Source organism: Triticum dicoccoides, chromosome 5B (assembly GCF_002162155.2).
Source record: "Triticum dicoccoides isolate Atlit2015 ecotype Zavitan chromosome 5B, WEW_v2.0, whole genome shotgun sequence".
Lineage (NCBI taxonomy): Eukaryota > Viridiplantae > Streptophyta > Magnoliopsida > Poales > Poaceae > Triticum > Triticum dicoccoides.
In genome coordinates, this window is record NC_041389.1 from 90,956,801 (window position 1) to 90,967,563 (window position 10,763).

General features: G+C 39.7%; 1 long non-coding RNA gene across 7 annotated transcripts; it reads right to left on the minus strand.

Moving 5' to 3' along the window:
- Positions 1 to 5,412: 5,412 nt before the first annotated feature.
- Positions 5,413 to 10,746, minus strand: LOC119307545. Of its 7 annotated transcripts, XR_005149357.1 has the most exons (10): positions 10,444 to 10,744; positions 10,268 to 10,346; positions 9,434 to 9,536; positions 8,109 to 8,391; positions 7,729 to 8,024; positions 7,150 to 7,606; positions 6,808 to 7,045; positions 6,657 to 6,730; positions 6,320 to 6,429; positions 5,413 to 6,157 (listed from the first exon to the last, which is right to left on the minus strand). It is a non-coding gene; the product is annotated as an uncharacterized LOC119307545 (long non-coding RNA). The 7 variants fall into 7 exon arrangements; XR_005149358.1 differs by having other exon boundaries at positions 7,729 to 8,391; positions 9,395 to 9,536; positions 10,444 to 10,746; XR_005149361.1 differs by having other exon boundaries at positions 7,729 to 8,391; positions 10,268 to 10,339.
- Between the last annotated feature and the right edge of the window lie 17 nt (positions 10,747 to 10,763).

Genomic DNA, 10,763 nt, shown 5'->3' on the forward strand with positions numbered 1-10,763 from the left:
TTGCATGTAGCTCCGCCACTGGGTATGGATGTGTTCATGGCTTCATGTGTTTGTGGATGAAGCGAAGCTTCTGTAGGCTAGTAGGCGATGGTATTTATAGGGCCACCCATTGTTTTTCTGCAATTTGTTGTATTCTTGCTCTTCCACCTATTTACTGATTTGTTTACTGATATTTCAGAAATCTAAACCTGAAATTATATTCATCCATGGAGTCAGGAAACAAGAACTGGATCCATGTGTTAGATGACATGTTCAATAAACCTTCGGAGCTTGGCACTAGTATGTTTGGCAGCTGCCATCAAACTCTTTTGCAATCTCAGAACCCGCCTCTAACATGCAGATGGTCCATCAGTGTAATTTGTGTGAGGGACGGCGCACTTATATATGTGCATCATAAGAAATTTGATGAACTTGAATATGCTAGGCACTACTAGAAGTTTGGAAACCCTAAACTCAAATTCTAGAATTCTTGTACCTTTCCTGTGGTGCAGCCAAAGGCTGTTTATCTCAATTCCTGAGATTTTGTTTCCCAATACGATTGGAAATGTCTTGACATCACAATCCTGTGTTTTTACTTATTTTCATGTGTTTCAAAATGATGTGATCCAAAGAGACCTATGTAACGTATGCATATTCCCACTTTAACAAAAAAAAATTGCACGAAAAGCAAATAACCTTTGGTCAATAAACATTACTCGTATATTTATTTCGTTGCCCATGTATCGCATGTGTGCTTGTGCCATCAATGTCGCTTATCGCCTTAAAAGTGAAACGTTACTTGCTCAAAAACTAAAATATTTTAGGTGGTTTTCTAAGGTTGCATTTTCATATTTAAGGCTTCCTTTTCCCCTTTTTTTAAGAACGTGGGTTTGTTTGAGATACTTTCATATTTAGACTTTGGTGCGACAGTGCTGGTGCAGAGGATTAGCTGATATTGTGCGAAGATTGATTTAGCTGGTAGGGGAGGACACGAGGCGTGCAAGGGAAGATTGTTTCTTTTTAGACTAAGTCATGCAGTGGTGGGAGGCGATAAATTCCTCGTCCTGTTAGTCCAGAATCTGTCCTTTCATGGGCCATATCGTTGAGCCACATCCGAGCCGCTGGTAATGTGGCTGACGCCGGCATGCTGCCTACTGGTCATATGTGGGCCATGGGCCCTGTTGGAAAACATAAATACGATGTCAATACTTGGGCCTATACGCATGTGATTGGTGATCTCGGGGAGCACCGACGGGAAAGATATCGAGAGTGCTTGTGCACGGGCACAGAATAGCACTTTCGCTGTTCTTTGCCTTCGATTCGAAGATGGAAGGAACGTGGGAGTTGACATGTCCGGCGTCCTGCAGTGTAGGGCATATGCATATGGGAATATGGGATGGTACTTCCGGCGGATCTAGATTCCGCCGCGAACGGGTGCTTGACAGTGACGTGCTGGGTGCGACCTTTTTCTTTCCTCAAGATTTAATAGTACTAGTAAGCTTGCACGTGCAATACACATCTCAAACATTGTTCAATCGAAATTCAAACCAATATACATACAAATGGTTCAAAATACTAAATGTTTGAAAATTATAAATTAAATGCATAAAGATGTTTCAAAATATATAAATTAAATGGATACACAGTGTTGTGATGTTGCCCAAGTTGTATTTTGAAAAGTTGGAGTATTGTGGTCATGCAAACAATATATACATTATTTCATTCGTTCAATATTTTCATAGGTTGTAAAAAGAATAGATTAAATCTAGTTATAATTGAAAAGCATCATTGAATTGTGTCGAGTCCATGGACATGCAATCCTAAAATTGTTCTTAATATCATCGAATAATCACAAGTGGACATGGTGCCACGCGCGGTCGGTATCAGGCCCGCTCATTCCCACGTGATTCGTGTAGTCCAAATACGAGTAGCATGTATACTGAGATTGATGTGTTGTATACAAAGCATTATGCATTCATATTACCTACGCCCTCGCCAAGAGATGGCCCACAAGGCAGGGTCGGGCATTCAAACGAGCAGTGCATTTGAGCATACGTCAATTAAGTCGGGCCTGCAATACCAGGACCCCCTCAGCTGCAGCTCATTAAGTCACCCATGAAGTTTTAATGGAAACAGTTCAGGGCCGTTTATGTTTGACATCACCCAGCGGAAACCCCTTGGGTTAGTTGGACTGGCTAGAGACTAGAGTAACTTCTCATTAAACAAGCTTGTCTAAATATTCTGACATAAACATTTATCGTCTCTCAATACAATGTACTGCAAGTGTTAGCCAACATTACCGATGATCAATGGAAACCATCCTCCTATTGGTCAGTTCGATTGCTTAAGCCACTTTTTTTCTTCCAAAAACCATATGCCAACGATTATGACGGTGATCTTTAGAACAACCTAACACACATTTTTGGGTAGCTTAGAACAAGACTAATCTAGGATACATTTCAAACATGTTTAAATTCACTTATTTCGCTCAACCTATTTCAGTGTAACTGCTTAGAACAACACTTACAAGTGAAATCTGATTTTGATTGTAGCGACCTTATTCTTTTGAAATGAGCGAAACATGTTTTCTTGAGTAGTTGAAGTTTATTTTAGTAAAATTATTTTTTTAGAAGAGTGGATTTTTTAATGAGTGCACAGGTACCGGTACATAGCGAATATTTTCAATCTGCCTTTTGAAACGAGTGAAATAAAATAGTGCAATATCTTGTTTTAGATGAGTGAAATCACTGTATTTTGAAAATGATTGAAATTATTCATTTTCAATTGACTGAAACGAGTGTAATCTATTTTGTGAAACGAGTGAAATCATTTTTGTTGAAAATAATTGAAATTATTAGTTTGAATTGAGTCAAACAAGTGGAATCTATTTTTGTAAAGGAGTGTGGAATAAACAAGTGAAATATGTTGTTCTAAACGAATAAAATCATTCTTTTCAAAAATCATTGAAATTATTCATTTGAATTGAGTGAAATGAGTGGAATCTGTATTTTGAAATGAGTGATGTATGGAGTATGCTATTTTAAACGAGTGTAATTGTTTTTTAATGATTGAAAATATTTGTTTGAATCATGTGAAATGAGTGGAACGGGAGCGGCGTTTTGGCTCTCGGGTGCATCTGCAACCGTGGGTGAATAGTAAAATAATTAAAAATAGTAAAAAAATGATTTTTTTTCTTGTGATACCAGATGCTTGTATGCGTGAAGTCCGTGCTAAATTTCGTGTAGTTCGGACGTTTTAGTAGCTCTCGGCAAAAGAGACAAATTTCGGATCAATGAGAAATATTTGAAAACAACACTGTTTGAAGCTCACTTTGTCTTTTTTGCCATGAGCTCCTGGAATATAGTTTAGCCATGAAAGGTTGCATTCATCTGGCGCACTCAAAGCATCTTAGATAAAAAATCAGATTTTTTTATTTTTTTTATTTTTTTTTTATTTGTACTGTTCACTGGGTGCAGATGGGCCTGACCCCTTAGTGAATATCAGAGTGGAATCTATTTTTCTTAAAGGAGTGAAATAAAGAAATGAAGTACATCCTTCTAAATAAATAATTGAAAACATTTGTTTGAATCAAGTGAACGAGTGGAGTCTTTTTTTTAAAGAGTGAAATATGTTGTTCTAAACGAATGATTTTTTTTCCTTTGAAAATAATTGTAATTATTTGTTCGAATTAAGTGAAATGAGCGGAACCTGTTTTTTCAAAGGAGTGGGGTGTATTTTAAATGAGTGCCATCATTATTTTTGAAACTCAGGTTAGGGCCGTTTCCAGGGTGGTTGATCTTTCAGCACTTGTTGTTCGCTCGCCAGGCATCTGCTTTGCTTTTCCTGCACTAATCGAGCAAAAGAAAGACATGTGAGACCGGGCTGGAAAATTCTAACACATGAGATGTAAACAGGCATCTCCCACGTTCCACTTAAGCACCCAGATCCATAAGTTGCCCAAAAAGACATGCTAGGGGTTGAGGCAACAGAAAGATGATTATAGGTGGGCTCGTTGAATCGTACCCAAAAGAAACCGAAAACCATAGATCAAGTATAGTTTTAACCAGCTAACCTGTTAAACTCCGTTTCTGCAAAAGCCATCTCCTCTTCTCCATCTGCTTTTCCACAGGGCAAGGGTTGGAGCGAGGGGCATTCTTAATGATGTCTGCCCACCATCAAGATCCGTTATGCCATCCCCTATGATGAGGGCTGCTACCAGATGAGCATGCATTCATACGAGCATTAATAGCGTCTGGCCCACTCTTCTGATGTACTTCCTCCGTCCGGATTTATTAGGCTTAAAGATAACTTCTCTTAGACCAAGACATATAGTAATTTGCTCACATTAATTCTTCCATTCCACTCTTAATGCACCCTCTCACATGCATGCAACCAATGAAAAAGCACGCATGAAGTGTATTAATTTTCCAGCCATGGCACCAACAACAATAGCTTTCAATGCAACCAATGAAATGATTGCATGCATGCACCTTTCCAACGTGATGCCTTATAAAAGGGGACATGCTTGTGATGCTGAGAGGCCTAATAAACCCGGACGGAGGGAGTATAACGCGACGTATTCAAGTAGGTCCGTGATTAACGCGTCAGGTAGCCATCTTGATGCGCAGCGGGACGTCTCAGATTACGGCATCGCGTGGCCGCATGTCCCAAAAATTCAGGTCCTTAATATCATGATGTAAATAGGTGATAACTAAAGATGGAAAAAAGTAATCAATGGATACAGTCAATATCATGGTATGATCAATCGACAACTCAAGGCTGAGAAAAATTAAATCAAGAAATAGTTAAATCAACGGATGATTCACAAATGAGGTCGCTAACCAAAGGCTTGTGTAAAGATGCTAATGGCGTTGATAAGGTATTATGGAATTTCTAAGACTTGATTATGTACTGCAGATACTCACCCTAATGACTACTAAAATGGAATATATCACACACAAATATCAATGCCATTTAACCAACATTCAAAAGTGCAATCTTAACACCAAAATGTTTTTCTTAAAGCAGAGAGTGTATATTACATGTTATTGCCAATAAAAATAAATGCTGACAAAAACTATCATAAATCCAGGACATCCATCTGATTGCCTAGCTCAAGGGTTATATGCACCGAAGACGCTACAACAAAATCATCATTGGTCATGTACAAAATTATATGCTTAAATTTCTTCCAGCAGTGCCACCCATTAGTAGTGCCGTTAGCTTAAATTTCTTCCTCAATGGGCAATCAAGATTATGCTCCGTGGAATTTTGCATGGAATTCCTTATTATTTAAGTGAATATCAGCTCATAAAATAATCCAATGAACACACAAGCAAAAAAATGAAAGAAAAAATGCATAGTATATATATAAGCTATAAAAGACAATCATCTTGGTCAGCCCACATAATTGACATGACAGACATTGGAAGCTTTTAAGAAAATAGGTACATGCATAATAGGAGTCTTCTATCAACATCCCTTCTTAAAACGTATACATGCATCAGAAATACATGCTTCCACCCATCCACATCAAGAACAGAAGGACAATATATAAACAAAAACACTGACAAAGGGGGGGCTAACCTTGCTGATTGCTGCTGTGGGTTAGCATAGCTATGGAAGGCATTAGGTGCAGGGGCATGCAGAATATGCAGTGGAGAAACCTGGACAAGTGGAGATGCTCAGATTTCTCGTCCGTTTAACACACTACAGCCTAGAGACTAAACATCGTGCAGGGGCGGTGGTCAATGCGAACGTCTCGTCAATGGAGTCATCCCGACGGTCGTGAACGCGAAGGAAGGGATCAAGAACGATCAGACAGTATAACTTCCTTTAGTCTGAACGGCAGATCATGATCGTTGAATCAGAACAAGATCAACACATCCTTGTATGTGCTAGGCTCCACCAGTGGCTTGCTACTGTCATTATCACTGCAACATGATGAAGATGAATATCTTGGTGAGGTCACAAATTCTGAGTATGGTTCTTTAAATATATCACTTCCAGGCTTCCAGCATCAGATCTTGTTATCCTTCTTCTCTTGTCAGGTCCAGAGCAAGGTGGTGGCTGGTGGGGTGTATGATGAGCTTGTGAAACTTGACGACACCCTAACACAATCTCCAGAATCATCACCATCGCTCTTTACACTCTCAGTGTCCAGTCCACGGTAGATGGGCTGTTTTGGAATGAACTATGTATTCAGATGTCCAGGAGTATCATAATAAAATAAATAATATCAGTTCTCAGGGTTTTTCTTTCCCTTGAGAGGTATTTCATTTCCGAAACATGATTGAATGAACACAAGCGTCAACCATAAGTATAAAATGCAAGTACTTACAGGATGATCTTGATTAGTATACTTCCGAGCTCCTTCACAAGAGGAGGTGTGTTGCATGCCATTTAAGGCAGGATAGGCGTCAGAGAAGAACTTCTATGTGACTGTAAATGCTGCAGCATGTAGTCGCAATTAACACATAGCACTCATGGAGGCATAATGTGAGGCACACTACACACAATTTTAAAATTTCCTTGGCCAGACACACCAAACAAGCCAGTTTGAAGTAGTTTGAACTCTTAACAAAAAAACACAGATGTTCTCATCATTCAGATTTTTGACTAATTGTTTGTCTGATTTGCAAATACTACCTCTGCATACAAGCCAAAAGAAAAATTACCTTAGCTGATGCGTATTGCACATTGAAAAGAAGGCAACAAAACTGTACAAAATGCTCCGGGCTGCATGGAAAATCTAAAACAAGAGCCAATGTAAGTTGCATAATATACTAATTGAAAAAATTAGTAGGCATGCAAACAAATTTATGTTACCTAGTACAGAAGATCTTTCCAGAGTGATCCCCAAATGGTAGTTTCAGATATAAGTGCAGGTGCTCTGGATGCAGAACCAACTTGATATAACGAACTTAATGTTGACCAGGTCTGTCTAAAATATCAACAATATCATCAAAGAAGTGTGCTACAAAACTTGCTAGTGCAGTGACAAGTCGGAAAGGTGCAGCTAGTATCTCTCCGACGAACCAAATTACAGGGTACAAGACTGAATTGGCTGCAGTAAATAAAATGCAAATAAAAATATTAGTAAGTCATTAGAATAATAATAAAATAAAGGGAAAAAGAAACAAATCATTTGGGAGACTATAGTAACCATACCAATATTAAATATTGTACTGAAGATGAACCAAAATGGCCAAATGATTACCACACTGCATGATGTCTCCATCGCTACCATTGCAGCTGAACTGAGATATGCAACTGTTTCTGCACACACGTTCCATAGTGGCAGGGTACATTCAAGAACCTCCAACAGTGGCCCCATAATTGGCTTTGTCAATACACTAAGAACACACTTAGTAGCATTGAACTCTCCCTTGTATGGTGAAGTAAAATGTACAAGAAATTGTATACCAGCACCCGAGTCCAATAGCATTGAACTCTGCCTTGTATGCTGAAGCTTATTGTTTGTGAGTGACTGAAAGTATTACCATCAGCACCGGAGTGTATCCAAGGCATGTGTATCTATTACACCTCAAATATAAAATTAGCTTCCATGCAAAAGAAAAACTTAGCTTAAACAAATTGTACTCTACAATACCTAATATTGTACTCCCTCCGTCCAGAAATACTTGTCATCAAAATGAATAAAAGGGAATGTATCTAGATGTATTTTAGTTCTAGATACATCCATTTTTGTCCATTTTGATGACAAGTATTTTCGGACAGAGGGAGTACTATTTTGAAGATCTCTGGAGCAGGTTTTTCATTTCTTGGTTGTGTGTCTAAGTGTATAGATTAATTAGATCAGACCACTCAACTATAATCAAATAAATTAGTGTAATCTGTGTGGTGGGAGAGAAGTACCACTCACCGAAGCATAGGAACGGCCTGGGTAATGATGTCCTTGACAACTACAAATCACAATGTCAAAGCACATCTGGGATCGCCGCATCTGCCTGATCACTAATTGAAGTGTGCTCTTCGCTGCAGCACACAGTGGCCACCAGGACGCGGAGGGCTATCTCCCCTATCTATATATTGTCATAACATTCAGATATCAAAATCCTTGAATGGCATAGACATGACCTCCAAGAGAACTATTGGAAAAGTCTTACTATACTCCTTATTTATGCATGTAAGCCAACACAAACATGAACACCACGTCCAGTGATCCCTCCATCAGCTCAAAAAGCCATTCCCTGTTTTTGACCTCTATTGGAAGCCCGCCCCATCCCAGCTGAGACTGAGCTGCTCGTCAGTGCTTGTCAATGGCGGCTCCATCTTTTTGGTGAATATAAATCTCCGTCTCCATCTTTTGGTGAATAGAAATCTCCATCTCCGCTTCCTCCAAAAAGCTCATCGTCTACCACCTATGCTTCTGCGATGATGGTCATTGTGCTGCATCAAGGAAAATGAAATAGTTGGATAAACTTTTAGGTACCAGCAGAAGCAGATTGAACTGGAAATCTTAAACATGCGATATGAAAAACAAAGTAAATATTCAACTTCTACAAAAGATATGACTAATCTAGTAAAGTAATTTGGAATGTCGGCTTAACTAACTCTTTACCATTAACTATATTGTGAAGAACCCAATTTTTTTACCATAAATAGAAACAAAAAAACTTTCAATGTATCAGATAAAGTAAACTGATAAATAACTCTTTCCCATCCGAAATTCCATAAGATCCAGATCCATTCATGTAAATAATGTGCCTATCACAAATTTGTCATCTATTATATGAATCAATGGTGCATGGTAGCAGATGTGCTGGAGAGAGGGCTGCTTTAGGGCGATCTTATTGGTTGTCAGCAGTCAACACCAACCTTAAAAAATAGTAATATCTATTATAGAGCAGTTAACAAAATGAACCACAAACTTCATGTATTTACGTGAATAGAATCATAATCAGCAGGGAACAGAATTATAGTAGACAGAAGCTTCAGACCCGATTGAAATCACAGACAGTTCAATTTTCTAAATTTGGTCTTCACAAGTACTCCCTCCGTCCCAAAATAAGTGCCTCAACTTTGTACTAACTTTAGTACAAAGTTATACTAAGCTTGAGACAGTTATTTTGGGACAGAGGGAGTATGAAAAAAGGAGAATGAATGTAGGCCTTTGTTTACACATGACATCAATCTGGCTTACAAAATTGGTCCACAGGAGACCGAGATGCTGGGTTAGAATGTTTTTAGATTGATTGTAGGGTGGATGCAGTAAAACATGACCATGACAAACACCATGACAGTGCTACTCGTACACTGAAATTTGGATAACACCAAAACTGAATACTTGGACAACAGAACACTGAAAATTGGACAACATATACACTGAATTTGCATATCAAGAAGATTGAATATTGGACATCAACAATATGAATCACTGTGCTACTCGTACGTCATCAACAAGACTGAATCAATGTCAAGGATGGCTGACCGGGAGGAGGGGATCTAAGTGGCCCGTCGTATTGGCTTGCAGGTGCTTAAGGTGCACAAATATATAGGGCTTGAGGATGTATCCTCCTCTGCTGCGGAGAAAACTGTATATACGATTAAATTAGAGATTTAAAACATGAAGTAAGATGAGAAAATAATTACTTTCTCTTCCAATTGTTATGGGCAAATATATACCAAATTATCAATCCATGAAGTATGAATGAATCTGCAAATGTAAGTAGGAAGCATGTAATGTTCTGAGTTCTAAAAGTATGCCAACATTAGTGTAGATTATTTGCAGGTATAGTCGAATCCTATGGAATAGTGCCTTCAACTTTTACCCTCTCTTGACCAGTTTGTTTGAGACCAGTACTTCATTTTCAGTGTAGTCGATAATTTCTTGTGTTCCCATGTGAAATTCTGCTTGAAAATCCTCTAGTGTTGTTTGCAATCTGATCTCTTAGATAATAAGTTCTAGAGTATATATGCACACCTCAGAAATACCCATACTGTACATAGTTTTGAAGTGTATGTTTCAGTTATGATGTTCAATGTTTGCCTCTTCTTTTGCTTCAATCTACATATTATTTGTTTAAAATGCAAGAGTTTTAGACATTTGTAATGCTTGCTGACCCAACTCAAATTCATGGGCTCACCTCTGGAAAATTCTGCCTTTCCTGTGCTTTCTACCAACATATATTTAATTCAAGCACTTATTATTCAGTTTAGCGTAATAAACGGATTACTTGTCAATGGATGTATTCTTTCTTGACATCAGCATAGATTGGTTGTATTCGCTCCAGTCATTACTCGAGATAAATGATACATAACTTACGTTTTAAATTTTGCATGCAGAATCCATGCCTGAGACTGTGAGGTCCTACCCGCGCTGTTGTTGTTGTCGATCCTGCGTCCTTTGAGGTTAACTTGCGAGTTAAGGGCAGAACTGAATCCGAGGATAAAGAATTGAGTAATCTAGACATAAACTGAATTGAGAATTGCCATTGTTACCTGTTTTGGCGAGAGGACCATCAACTGAACTGTCGCCGGGTCGCCCTTCGCCGACGCGGCGGCGCGGGAGGCACGGCTGGAGCATGGACGGCGCAGCGGTCCAGGCGGCGCGGTGGCCGGCGCGGCTGCAGGAAGAGGCGGGCGAGGGGTCTGCGCGGCGGCGCCCGGCGGTGCGGTGGCCGACGCGGCTGCAGGAAGAGGCGGGCGAGGGGTCCGCGCGGCGGCGCCCGGCGGTGCGGTGGCCGGCACGGCTGCAGGAAGAGGCGGGCGAGGGGCAGGAAGAGGCGGGCGAGGGGTCCGCGCGGCGGTGCCCGGCGGTG